This window comes from Musca autumnalis, unplaced genomic scaffold (assembly GCF_047663935.1).
Source record: "Musca autumnalis isolate F117 unplaced genomic scaffold, ASM4766393v1 scaffold_1, whole genome shotgun sequence".
Classification (NCBI taxonomy): domain Eukaryota; kingdom Metazoa; phylum Arthropoda; class Insecta; order Diptera; family Muscidae; genus Musca; species Musca autumnalis.
In genome coordinates, this window is record NW_027411644.1 from 154,232,717 (window position 1) to 154,247,772 (window position 15,056).

Below are 15,056 nucleotides of genomic sequence, written 5' to 3' on the forward strand. Positions count from 1 at the left end.
ATTTTCGTCAGCGGCGCTTTTCCACTTCCCGACACATCACCAATATATATGTATGTATATATATACATATTAGAGTGGGGCGAATTGAACACCACCACGGGCGCCTGGATTTTCCGATTCTTGGGATTGTACTGAGCAAAAAAGTCCACTAGACCATATTTCTACGGTGAAAATTGAGCCCCCGGATTTTGACTTGAAGTTTTTTTTTCAAAGTTTTTTTGGATATTTTGGCATATATGTAACAGCCAAACCACTGAGATTTTCGATCCAACACACAGACACAAATTGTAGCCAAGACAATAACTAAGAACTCTCTAGTACACAGCAAAAGCATTGGAAAGCTCCTTCAGGCAGTTATGGACCCGAGAATGTGCAAATTTTTCGGAAAATATCGATAAATTACACTGTGTTACAAAATTTGACTCAAAGTCAGTGGGTGGAAATTTCCTTTTGGAGATGAAAGCCCTTCGTGTGTGTACTGAGAACACAAAAGGAAATTTTCAGGATAGGTCAAGTTTCTGAGATATGGTTTGGCCAAAATATCCTTGAAAAAGTTTCAAGTCAAAATCCGGGGGCTCCATTTTCACCGTAGACATATGGTCTAGTGGACTTTTTTGCTCAGTACAATCCCAAGAATCAGAAACTCCAGGCGCCCACTACCACTTTTTTCCTTCCATACATATCGCCCCGGCCTAATACATATATCACGAGTTTGCTTCAAAATACGTGGAATCTGCAGGTAATGTGGGGTTATACCAAATCATTGACAAACATACATATACCAAAATTTTTTAGTAAGCTAACTTTTGATTCGGAGACAACTCGAAATATTATATTACCTTAAAGTAAGTTTGGAAGAAATTTTTGAAAATGTTGAGAGTTATCTTGCGCTTTATCCATTTTAATAAGTGGTGGCAGGGTTTTGGAGCTTTTGCACCATTATCTCAGAAGGTATAGACTTACTCCGGAAAAAACTTGTACCATGTAATAGCGACCGTGAAAACAACTTCTGCAAAAATGTCATGTATATCCGAGATAAGTACTCAAACTGCACTTTTCCCAAATTTTGTGTGGGAGGTACCCTAAGGACGGTACCGATATAGTCCATCTTCCTACCTTATACATTCATGGATGAAGTAATACGATGTGCAAATATTAAACCAATAAAACTCTCTGCGAGGGTTATGTTGTGGATTTTCCATTTTAGTTCGTGCAGTCCGGGTTTCTTGGAGTTTTAGGCCATTATCTCAGAATGTATGGACTGGACCCGACATAGCTCCCAAAAATGTTCCCAATTTTCGGTATTTCGAAGGTTTTGGCCTCCATATTACACCGATATGGCTAAAATTTGGTATCATGGGTATTAAACTTTCCATAAGAAATTCAAAGGTATAGGTCACCGTTTTCATATAGCCTCCATAAAACGGTATTTTCCGATCATTGGTATTTTAAAGGTTTGTGCATCATTATCAAACCGAAATGGATCAAATTTCGTATTTAGTTTTCGGTGGGGGTATAAAATATTCCAGAAGATAATTATCAGTACAGGTCCACGTTTTTATATACTTCCCATAGAACGATCCCTTCCGATTTTCAGTATTTTAAGGGTTTGGCCGCATTATCCTACTGAAATGGCTGCAATTTAGTATTTAGTCTTCTTTGGGGCTAAACAAACTTTCCGCAATAATTTGTCAGTATAGGTCTACGTTTTGATATATCCCCCATTGAACGGTACCTCCCGATTTACAGTATGTTCAAGGTTTTAGCTTCATAATAACATAGAAATGGCTGAAGTTTGCTATACAGTATTTTTTATATTTAGTTTTCGATATAAGAATACAATATTCCTACAGAGAATCGCGGGTATAGAGGCATGCTTTACAATAGCCCCATATAAGAAAGTTGTACCCGATTATCGGAATTTTTTATGGTTATTGCTATTTTGAGGATTTTAGCTTATTATACCCACAGCATTTATGTTAACGAGGGTATATACTTTTTTATACGGGCAAATGTGTAGAAATAATGGCTTTAGATCCAAGAATATTTCGACGAAATTCGTTTCAGACAATTTTGAGTCAATTTTGCAATGTCCGTCCGTCTGTCTGTCCGTCTGTCTGTCCGTCTGTCTGTCTGTCTCGAGCGCACGATGACTCTCGAACGATTGTGTTTGAAATTCGGCCATCATAATATTTGGTCCAAACTTAGTTTAAGCACGAAGGTACATCTCTCACAAAATTCAAAACGTTTCGCTAAAATTGTGCGCACGATAACTCACGAAGGCAGTAACCGAGTTGGTCCATACTTTCCACATCGTAAAGTTTCTACCAGACCTAGATGATGTTCTAATATGGACTCAAGTGGTCCACTCTTTCGAGTACATCCCACACAAAAGTTGGGAAAAGTGAGTTCAAGGTCTACTCTCGAATCGTTTTGTTTTTTTTTTTGTTTTGGAAAAACGTTGTATTCCCTGCGCACATTTTTCAGGGGCAAGTTCATATTTTCGGTGAAAATGGCCCGAACGATGTGAAAAGCCCGCAGAATAATTTATAGGTTTTCTTTCGTGAAAAGTGATCAACAATTCGCGAAAATAAAGTGATGACTAAAAATAAATGTATATTTTTCATAGTACTATCGGAAAATTGATCAGAAAATCATTTCGCGAAGAGCTAGAAATATAATTTTTTCTGTGTTTGATACGGAACATCTTCGACTTTAAATCCCCACAAGGTTAAAAAGGCAGATTCATTCGTTTTGGGATAAATAAGCTAACATTAACAAAAATTTAGGTATTCTATTCTACGGACGTGGATGTATGTCCACATATTGGTATTATCCCATATCACTGTATCTCACGAGTTTAGGTACTTTTAGACTAATTACCAAATTTCAGAAAATTTCGTCGATCTATACCGACAAATTCCTGCGGAAAGTTTTTACTAAATTTCCGATATTTCGGTAATATAATGTGGCTAAAACCTAAAAATATCAAAAGTTAAGAGGTATGCTTCTATGGGGGATAAAGGAAGACTTGGACATATACTAATAATTCTTTTCAGGAATACTTTATAAACCCCTGGAAGACTAAATAACAAAAATCAGTCATTTTGGTGTGGCATTGACATCACAACCTTTAGAATTACGAAAATAGGGAGGTACCGTTCTATGGGGGCTATATAAAGGCAAGGACCTATACCGACAAATATCATATGGAACATTTTATACCTCAAATGAAGACTAAGCACCAACAACCTTCAAAATGCCGAAAATCGGGAGGTACCGTTCTATGGGGCTATATGAAGGCGTGGACCTATATCAACAAAATTCTGGGGTAAAGTTTTATACTCAAAATGAAGACTAAATACCAAATATCAGCCATTTCGGTGGAATATTGAGGCCACAACCTTCAAAATAACAAAAATCGGGAGGTACCGTTCTATGGGGGCTATATGAAGGCGTGGACCTATACCAACAAAATTCAGGGGGAAAGTTTTATATCCCGAGCGAGGACTAAATACCAAATTTTAGCCATTTCGGAGGAATATTGAGGCCTCAACCTTTAAAATGCCGAAAATCTGGGGGAAAGTTGTATACACCCAACGAAGACAAAGTACCAAATTTCAGTCATTTCGGTGTGATAATGAAGGTAAAACCTTAAAAATACCGAAAATCGGGTGGTACCCTTATATGGGGGCTGTATCAAAACGTGGACCGATATAGCCCATTTGCAATACTTAACATCCTAGGAGTAATAGAAACTTCTGTACCAAATTACAAAGCTCTATCTTAAAAATTGCGAGCTGTATCTTGATTTCAACAGACTTAGAATTTTACAATGATCAAAAATATATATGAGGAAAAGTCAAAATTTTTTAGTTTCCATGAAGCCAAGGTTTGCACTATTATAATACGCGAACTATTGTAGTTTGCCAGTAACTATGACTATTGCTGGATTAATTTAGATGTTTTTGTACAAAGCTCAAAAATTTAGCAAAAAAAAATTAATTTACGTGGTAGTTACGACCGCGTAAAGGAAAAACCATAGGTAAAAACACGTTGAATGTAAACAGGTTTTTTAGATTGCTATTCGATTTCTGATTAAACCATTCAAATGACGGACATCTGTCCAAAGTAAAAGTTGGAGAACACAAAATGAAGATTACACTTCTAACGTATCACTTTCCAAAATTTCCACTGCATCTACCTTTTATGGATGCTGACATTTTGAAGCCGGATTTCAGGTGTTTTTTGTATTTTTTATGTAACTGGGACGCGCATTCGGATATTTCGAAAAACCAATTATAGGACTAAAGAACTCGCGATTTCGCATAATCTGATATGTATATTAAGTATGTAGCCCACACAGCAGCAGAGTAATCTACTGCCAAAGGCCAAAATTTAGTGCGATATTTTTTCTAAAAAACCTACTTTTTGGGTACAGTATTTACAATATCCATTTGAGTGTGCTGGTACCCAGCGATATTTTAGTTTTTCGGCGGTCCGGATCATATAAATCATAGATCTTGAAAATCCATCCCCTAGAACGGCGAAAACAGCAACTGCAAAAACCGAAAAATGTGCGAAAAATGTTTTTGAGGCTTAAATCTAGTTTAGTAAAATCTCTCCGATTTTTTCGAAATTTTTACGCTGATTACGGGAATGTAAAATTTTCTTGGGGGACGGACCCGGTTACCCGGTTATTCGACCCGAAAGTCCGGGTACCCGGTACCCGATAGACCCGGTTCTTCTGAACCGATTCTTACAAAATGGGTATCGTTGGAAAGCTTATGAAAATACCTATCCAACTTTATGGACAGGTTCAAATCTAGGGAATGGGAACAACATTTTCTTCTAAATTTTAAATTTTTCTCTCATTCTAAGGTCAATATCTCTGGACCCAGTGAAGGTATTATAACAAATGGCACCATTTTGGAAAGGTTGAAGTATGAGCTATAAAATTACGTGAATTAATTGAGCACCCATAATGGGCCCTTTTTCGACTTGTTGAGGGTTTTATGGAAAAACCCGGGTCCAAAAAGAGGTATTTTGGTTATAACTTCTGAACCCCTGGAGATAACCCCATCATATGACCACTTGTTGGATAGGTAGTTTCATAAGCTTTCCAACGATACCCATAGAACCGGGTCTATCGGGTACCGGGTACCCGGACTTTCGGGTCGAATAACCGGGTAACCGGGTCCGTCCCCCAAGAAAATTTTATATTCCCGTAATCAGCGTAAAAATATCTACCTCTGGAAAAAATTTCAAAAAAATCGGAGAGTTTTTACTAAACTAGATTTGTTCCGCTTTTGAAAATATCGCGGATTTAGTCGCATTTTCTGTGGATCTTTTTCTTGTCAATGGAAAAACTGACACATCATTCGCGGTTTTGCGAAAACAGCGGTTTAAAAAATTTAGTGGCATGTGAGCTGTATCCGATTTATCCCAAAAATAGTGTGTGACGCTACATCCACGGTTCTTGATGGATTTGATCGTAATAGGATTCGAGCGATGTATTTTTTCACGGTTGATAGTGAAATCGGATGCGCATAAAAAGTGTATGCACTTTGTGCAAAATATAAGCGTAATACAGTTTGTTGCACACTAAACTGCAGACGATGCTACATCTTAGCGGCCAAAGTAAATCCTGGCAAATGTGTACAAATTAAAAGATAGGAATTCGCTGTATTGGTAAACCGCATGCGCATCAAGTGATTTTGAGGATTTCGCGATTTACACGCATTTCAAAATGAACATTACCGGATACAATTTTATTTCAAGATTATACCCCATTTAAAGGAACCCAACATTTATTTGAAAGATATCCATATCTTCTGCTAGATGTTAGCGTGTTTTCGAGAAGTGATTAGAATAAAAAATGTGATTTATTGCGTGGAATTTAACTAAAATAGAAGAAAAACTCCGACCTTTTTTTCTTACATATTGTTCAACTAACTCACAAAATAAATTTTAATAAATATTTTCTCTTACAAAAATTTTATAATTCTCCTCAATATATTTTTGTTTTTTGCTATAATATGCAAACCGCTAAAGGGATTTGTATAGATTTGGTTTCATTTGAATCTTCGCGATGTTTAGATTACGTACATATTTTTTATATATTTTTCAGATGTGTTTATGCTTGAATTTTATTAGAACAAGTTGTAAACTACCAATTGCTTTGAATGCTTTCCTAATTTCCGCGAAAATTTACAACTTTTTCACTAAAGTTATGGGACCTCAGTAACCATATAGTATGTAGGGAGCCCCTAATTAAGAGAGTTTCTCAATATAATGATTAGAGTCTTTTAAAGATTTTTTTTCTTTTTATCAGAATTGAACCCGCCATAACTTTTGCGCGCAACAACCAAAAATAGTATCTCGAACAGATTTAAGAATGGGATTTTTTTCCCAATCTATGTACCAAAAATCATTCATGTAGCTTAAAAAAAATTCCGATGTGTTAAAAACGGAATGACACATTTATATATATTATGTTGGAGGGTATAAAAATTAAAAATTTTGTGTTAATACCCCTTTGTTGAACAGATGCGATATGTAAGATATTATGTTGGTATATACCACATAGGTCGATTTTACGTACATATTTTAAAGGTTGTGCACGCATCGTCCAAATGAAATGAAAAGAGAACATCGATGTCTCATTCGAATTAAACCTCGTTTAAAAGAAATTGATATTCCACTTCTCCTAGGAAGAAGCCTTGACGTGACGGAAGATCTTAATACTTTCCACTTTACTTTACAGTTATAAAAAATTTCCGATTTTTTGTTTCCCGGAAAATATTGATCGAAATTTTGAACACTGGCGCATATCCTGTATACATAGAAGTAAACATTTTTTTGATTTATTTGCTGTTTTATTGATCAATTATCTATTATTTTTGAATGAAAAAATGGAGAATGGTATTGAGTCTTCTTTGGGCCTACAAAACTTTTCTCGGGGAATGTGTCAGTACTGGTCCACGTTTTGGATTACCTGCATAGAACTGCACCGACCGATTTTCGGGTTTTTCAGGGACTGCATTATCCTACAGAAATGGTTGTAATTTAATACATATTTAATCTTCTTTGAGGCTACTAAACTTTCCCTCAGAAATTTATCAGCACTGGTCTATGTTCTATATAGCCGCAGTAGAGCATTGCCTCCCGATTGTAGTGTTTTTCAGGATTTTAGCCGTACTATCCTACAGATATGACTGAAATTTAGTATTTAGTCTTCTACAGGGCTATAATCACTTTTCCCCCTAATTTGTCAGTACATTTCCACGTTTTGATATAAACTCTGACGTATAGGATAAGAACCAGTGAAATTTCGAACAGTCAACTTTGCACATATGTATGTAAAGTCGGGAATAATTCCCCATGATTACTTTTCAAATTTAATTTTTTGTATAATTTTTTAAAATTAATTTAAAAAGTATCCAAAAATATAGGTTTTAAAAATGTACCCCTACCATCGAGGGGGAGGGGGAGCTTTCAAGGGAAGAATTGTTTTATTTCCTGACAGATGAGACTTAATATATACTAAAACTTGTTTTACCTACTTCAACCATAAACATTTTTTTTAAAAGTGATTTTACTGTTTGAAAAATCGAACACCAAGTACGAAATGGGTTACTTGTTTTATGATTTATTCGATGTTTGTACATATGTACCAACAAAATTTATATACCAACCATATGTAATGAAAAATGTTCATACTTTTTTTGAACATTTTGTTCCAGAAAGTCATATCTGGGGCTGGATTCCTGTTTCTATGAAAATTTGAAATGAAAAATATTTCCTTTATAATTTTTTTCATTTGACAGTTTTCTCCTTTATAAAAGTTTTCATTTCACAATAAGTGTGTCTGCGTACTCGATAATTTGTAATAATTATTACCAATTATTACTGAATGTTGTTTTTTTACACAAATGTTCAGTAAAAGAGAACGAATTGAGAAACTTGTTTTGAAATTTTTATTACTGAGAACTTATAATTTTTACTGAAGGAATTTTGTTCAGTAACATTTTGCAGCTTTAGGCTGTTGTCAAAAGTTTAAAATATTCAAATATCATAATCGTAAATATTAATCAAATTGAAAATTTTACTGAATGTTGTCTTTTTACTTTTTTAATTTTTTCCTTTGAAAGAGTATAAAATGCTTTACTCTCTAAAAATAAGTTACTGAGTAATATTTACTGAGAAAGTACAAGGACAAACCTATTTTCATAGAAACAGAATTGAGCCCCTGGTCTTGTTGGTGATTTCATAATAAATATTAAAGTTAATTCTACAGAAATTAAAATAAGGAAAGGATAAAATAAGCCTGCGGGAGTTGTTCATATTATGTCAAAATGATCCTAAACAAACATCCGTATTGTCAATTGTGCAGTAAAAAGGTCATTTCAAATCATACAATGAGTTAACAGAATTATTTCGGGAAATCAGTACTGACTACTTCATTTATCGGATTGTTTTTTTTCATACCATAAAAAATTTTAAATTTGACCACCTTTAAGAAAGTATCATTGCAATTATTTACTGAACTTAAAATATTTATCATCATCTACACACTTGTAAATGTTTTGTTGATAGCTTTACTTTGCGTGTTCAACTTGCGACCTACCCCATCCATCCATGCTTCCACACTTAAGAAATCATTCACAATAGATATTTTGTTGCACTTGCCAACCGGCAAATGAAAATTGTAAACAATATTGGACTTGACCTTGTTTCTGTTCATGTTGCCAGGGATGCAATATAAAACGCGCCAAATTTATGGACATGCGCCATAAGTAGATCTGTGGAAATCACAATGTTGATGCAACATTTTCCTCCAAATAAAGTTGAGAAAATGTTGTTGAATGGAATTTGTGTGTGCCCCAATATTAAATTGAATCAAGACAATGAAAATCGTATTAGAACATTGTTACGCGTCTTTCGTGGCACAACTTTCGAGCGGTAGTCGTTTGTGCGGACTTTTTTCCAATTTCCCAAAGAGGAAAGTTTAGTACGTCTTTAGACAAACGAATGAACGGTTGTTACAAATATGCGAAACATGTTAAAAAAATAAACATAAAATATAAATAAAATACAAGAGAATAAAAAATAGTATCAATAAAAAAATTAATAAATGTTGAAAAAAAATATAAAAAATTATAATAACGAATTCCGGAAAGGAATGTTGTGCTAAAAATATTGTGTATTGTAAATTTCACAAAAATTTTAAAAAAGATTGAATAAATTAAATAACTTATTCCTCAAACATATAAAATTTAATGAAATTGTGAAAGTGCAATGAATTTGTAATTCATAAAATTTCCTCTAATCCGATTTGAAAAATATATAAATATTTCTGAGCAGTTTTAATACGGCAATTAAATAAAAATAAAAGAGTGTTTGTACACAACGGTGTTTATTAATACCCTTTTGCACTGGATTAAATAATTTAAATGTAATAAAGGATTCACCTAACCGTCCACCTTAACTCAATTGATGAATGAACAAATTTACTGCATCCGCTGTTGACATCATTTGGGAGTTGTCGTCGGTCGGTTGGATGTTCATAAAACTGCTGGCATTTAATTTTCACCCATTCATCTCTTGCATTGAGTTCTGTGGTAAGTTTTCAGTGAACACATTTTCACAGTTTTTCCTAAAAAATCGCACAAAATATAATTCGCACACATTTCCCTCGAATACACAGTTATAAAAACAACGCGATAATAAAACATGAATGGAATTAAAAAACTGAAAACCAGTAAAGTGCTGTGCAATGAATTAATGGCTAACAAGGACATTCCGGTAATGGACTATGTGTGGTATTATAGTGTTTAGTGAACAAATAAAAAGTAAAAAACGCAAACAAATGTTATGATTGTTTTGTGTTTCTTTAAAATGAATATTTATAGTTTTGAGTTTACCGGGAAGAGTTTTATTCAACACCCAAACGGTTGTGGGTTATTCAGTGCATATTTGTAATTAATACATGAACTGTTGTGAACATAAGTGACAGACTGATAAAAGCTGCTACTAAACGAAAATCGTGTGAGATCATGTCCCAAGACATTAAATATACTTGCTCCCGGTGGTGTCTTTAAAAGCTACATTAAGATTCCTTTCTTGAAATATTGAGATTGTTATAAAAAAAATAGTGTTTGACAGAGGCAGGCGGTCCGGCCTTAGAAGCTTTTAGAAGTGTCAATAATATCAACTTCAAGAAATGTTATTACTTCAATAATTTTTACCATTAGTAGACGATTCCTAAATCCACAATTAAATTGAAACAAGACCTCAAGCTCGAAAAACACTTGTTTTATTAACAATAAAAAGGTCGAAAAACAAAAACAATCATTGAAACATTTCCTCAATTTATATCGTATCTTCTGTGAAAACAAGATACACAAATCTTTCAAATCTAATAAAATTCTGATTTGTTACGAAACAAAATCAAGTAAAAACAGTCGCAAGTTCGACTGTGTTGAGCTTGTGTGGTTAATATATTTAAAATACTGAAAATTCACAACAGTAGACATGGTTTTATGGAAAAAGCGAACAAAATACTTCTAATGCTGATATAAACAGAAAACTTTGTTCACATCATTATAATAGAATAATAATAGCTATATAAAGCAATAGATCTGGTCGGTGTATATTTTGGTATAGACCCTATACAACATACCTCCCTAATAAGACGTATTTTTGAGATTTTTCGTTGCATTTTCCAACTGTTTGTTCTAAAAACTGAAATTTTGCCTTTATGTACAGAACTACATTAAGGAAAAATTTCAGTTTTTAGGAGTTTGTCTAATATTTTCTCTAGACGTAACAATTTTGTTAAATTTCCTGGGTACCATCTGCAGACATCATTCCCACCCATTTCGAAAAAAGAAATTGCTTATATATTTTTTGGACGATTAATGAAAAAACATGCACCGATTATGGAACGGCAATCACAAGGTTCCCGTTCGGGGATTTATCGACGGTGTGAGAGAACCAACACGAACTGTCGTATTAGATCAAAACATGTAAGAAAGTATCAGTCTGTGCTATGCTGACGGAGATATACCCTCAGCCACTGACTAAAAAAAAGAAACAACTAAGCCAAACCAAACACAATAATTATGCCGTATATAAAATATTTTGATTTTGTATCACGAGTTTGCTTTAAAATCTGTTCGTTCCGTAATTTGGAGCTATACCAAATCGTTGATATATACGAAACATTTTTAGTAAACAAACTTCTTCGTAAAGGACTCGAAATATTAAATTACGCTAAACTAAGTTTGGAAGAATTTTTTGAAAATTTTTTAGAGTTATCTTGCACAATATCCATTTTGGTGCCGGCAGGGTTTTGGATCTTCTGTGCCATTATCTCAGGAAGTATTGACTTACTCCGCAAAAAAGTGTACCGTTGTAAATGAGGTCGCTAGAACAACCTATTAAAGAAAGAATCAAAACAATGCGAGAGGAACTCTGAACTACACTTTTTCCCATGTGTGTGTGGGAGGTATCCGAAGGATACATGACTGGATGAAATAATACGATGTGCTAAGTCTGTACCTATCAGAAATTCCTTGCGAGGATTATCTTGCGGATTTACCATTTTTGTTGGTGCCGTCAAGGTTTCTTGGAGCTTTTAGGCCAATATCTCAGGAAGTATGGACTTGCTAATTATCGTCGTAAAGGGAGCCGCAAGAGAAACCTACAGAAATGGTTGTAATTTAATACATATTTAATCTTCTTTGGGGCTACTAAACTTTCCCCCAGAAATTTAATTTAAATTTAATTTTTTGTATAATTTTTTAAAATTAATTTAAAAAGTATCCGCAAGAGAAACCTACTGAAAAAAATTCAAAACGATCCGAGTGAAGCTCTTGAACTTCACTTTATGCGTGAGTGGACCGATGTCCACATTCGTCCATATTCGAACTATATCAAGAAGGAATAATACGATGTGCAAAGTTTGAACCAAATCGATTGCTCTCTTCGAGAGTTCACACCATTTTACAGAAAAAATTTGAACTTTTGCGGGGGAGGTACGCGAAGTAGTGGACCGATATGGCCCATCTTCGAATTTAAACTACGAGTAAGATTGGACAGAATATTATGATATCCAAAATTTAGTTCGAATCGGTTTATCCGTTCGAGAGTTATGGTGCGCACAAATCAGACAGACGGACGGACATGGCTAAATCGACTCCAAATTGTCTGAAACGAATTTCGTCTAAGCATACTTGGGGTCTAAAACGGTTGAGGAACATTTTTGGTAATGTCAAAATGTATATAGCCTAAAGGTTGAGGGTATAAAACAATTTATGATCAAATTTTAGAAAATATTGACTATGGCTTATTTATCGAACTAATCATGCAATGAAAAGCACGTCCGCCTTGCTCTCTGTATGACTGGGTTCGATTCCCAGCCGGGTAAAAACATCACACTTTCCAACGGTGGTAATATAGGCGGCATTTCCTGAGTATTCCAGCCATGTAAAACTTCTCTACAAGTGGTGTCGTCGATAAAATGTAGGTCCCATATCGTTGTGCTTAGCACTGATATTAGAGGTGTCTCCCGCGTCCCTTCGTGAAATGTGTGTGGGAAAATATGTATACATAAGGACTTTGAAGGACTTTCAATACCAAAAAACCATAAGAGCAATTAAATTCAAAAATATTTCAAAATTCATATAGATTTTGAATGAAAATTACATTTAAATAACGTTTACTGCTATCATTCTTAATTAGATAAACATGCCTATTTTATAAATAAACTAGCTGACCCGGTCCGCGTTGCTGGCCCGTTGTTTGGGTTCTCCGTGTAAACTTTAGTTATCTATCCAGCATTGATACAGCCATAATTAGGCATCCCTCTAGAAACTTCATAATATAAATCAATGTTTTGACATAAATTCCATGTAATGGTATCCCCCAAATTTAAGATATAAAATCTCTTTTATTATACCCTTCACCATAAATTGACAGTTTAAAGCACTTTGTGACCCACATATAATGATCGGTGCACGTCAATTAACATTGCTATATATTGGATTGTTGGTCTCGGTTGGGGTCGTAATTATTACTGCAGAGAATTGTCAGTATAGGTCCCCGTTTTGATATAGCTCCCATAGAACGGTACCGGCTGATTTTCGCTATTTTGTAAGGATTTAACATCATTATCACACCGAAATGGCTAAAATTTGGTTTTATTGTAATTTAAAGAGGAGAGCATAAATATTCGTATCGACCGAAAGACACGCATTTTTATTTGCGCTCGGTATGCAACAGTTATAGGTTCACGTTTGGAGATATAGTCACTTTTAGTCACACTATAGTCTTGCAGAGAATTTTCCGTATACGTCCTCGTTTTGATATAGCTCCCATAGAAGGGTGGCGCCTGATTTTCGCTATTTTTGGTGGATTTAACCTCTGGATAGTGACATCTCAAGTTATCGGGATTTTACTGTATTCCAAAATGTGGAGTTGATCGCGCTATCCCACTTATTGTTTAGTGCTCAGCGTTTATAGCATTTTTTAGGCACGCAAAATTATGTATATTATCTGAAATAATAAATGTTTGAACATTTTGTGATGACCGCGATATTTCACTTCGGCGAAGACCATTCAGGGTCAAGACGGTAATTACAGTAGTATTGCAAACAATCTGTAAACAATACGTTCAAAAATATCATGGACTTTAAAAAAAATTGAAGGAGAACCTCCGGTCACTACACTTAGCCATATTAAAATAGCTCACGACCGCGCTATCCCACTTGTTCAAGCTGGTGTTCACATCATTTTTGTGTCACGCTTACTAAAATTATGTATATTAATTGAAATAATACATTTTTGAAAACTTTGTGATGACCGCGATCATTCAGGGAAAACAGTCTGTAAACAATACGTTCAAAAATATCAAAGATTTCTGATTTTCTTAAAAACATTGTAGGGAGGACCACCGGTCACTATTCTTAGCAGTAAAAAACAGCTTACGACCGTTCTAATTAACTGAAATAATACATTTTTGAAAATTTTGGGATGAACGCGATATTTCACTTCCGCAACGACCATTCAGGGTCAAGACAATTTGTAACAATTTGTAAACAATATATTAAAAAGTATCTTGAATTTCGCGGTTTTTTTAAACAATTTGTGGGGAGGACCACCGGTCACTACACTTAGCGGGATAAAAAAATTGATTACGACCTATTCTCAGACCTAAAAACTCCACATACAAAATTTCATAAGATTTCCCAATCGTTTTTTCGGAATTTCTATATAGTGACATCTCATGTTATCGGGATTTTACTATATTCCATACTATGGCGTTGACCGCGTTATCCCACATATTGAAGCCAGTGTTATATCGGTTTTGTAGTCACGCTTACTAAAATTAGGTATATTATCTGAAATTATACATTTTTGAATAATTTGAGATGACCGCGATATTTCACTTCCGCGACGACCATTCAAAAAAAAAAAATATATAGCCTATTTTCACCACCGGTGTTCCCAGTACATTATCTGAAATTTTCAAGAAAATCTATTCAGCCGTTTTTGAGTGTATTCGGAACATACAAACATACAAACATACTAACATACACACATTGCCTTTTATATATTAGAAGATGTTTGAATATAAACAAACCTACAGCATGCTAAATAATATTCGTTGTTAATTACATGGTTTTCACTGTACATGATTGCAATGAGTATACGCTATTAAATTTTCCACACGCCGTAGACCACCTCGGAAATAGAACTTATTTTGGGAGTCATTTCTTTTGATTCTTATCGTGTACGGAAGCACGGATTTACCCAAGAAAAAATATATACAGTATAGTCTCTATAATCCGGATAACGCGGTATTCCGGACACTAGAATTTTTTTTACATTGTTGACTCTGTAATCCGCACATCACATATTTCTCTTAACTCGATAATCCGGACATTAGATTTTTTTCATATCGTGTGTATTACATTCTTTTTTATTTCGGTAACGTTTTAGTTTGGCAATAACAATTTATACTCCAAATAAGAAAAATTAAGTTTACGATC

At 34.4% G+C, this 15,056-nt stretch overlaps 1 protein-coding gene across 2 annotated transcripts in view; it reads left to right on the top strand.

Moving 5' to 3' along the window:
• Nucleotides 1-8,923: 8,923 nt before the first annotated feature.
• Nucleotides 8,924-15,056, top strand: part of RYa-R (RYamide receptor) — a 688,795-nt gene continuing 682,662 nt past the window's right edge. For both annotated transcript variants that reach the window (XM_073958606.1, XM_073958607.1), the window contains exon 1: nucleotides 8,924-9,623. The gene's annotated coding sequence lies outside the window, so the exon portion shown is untranslated. The remainder of the gene's footprint in view (nucleotides 9,624-15,056) is intronic.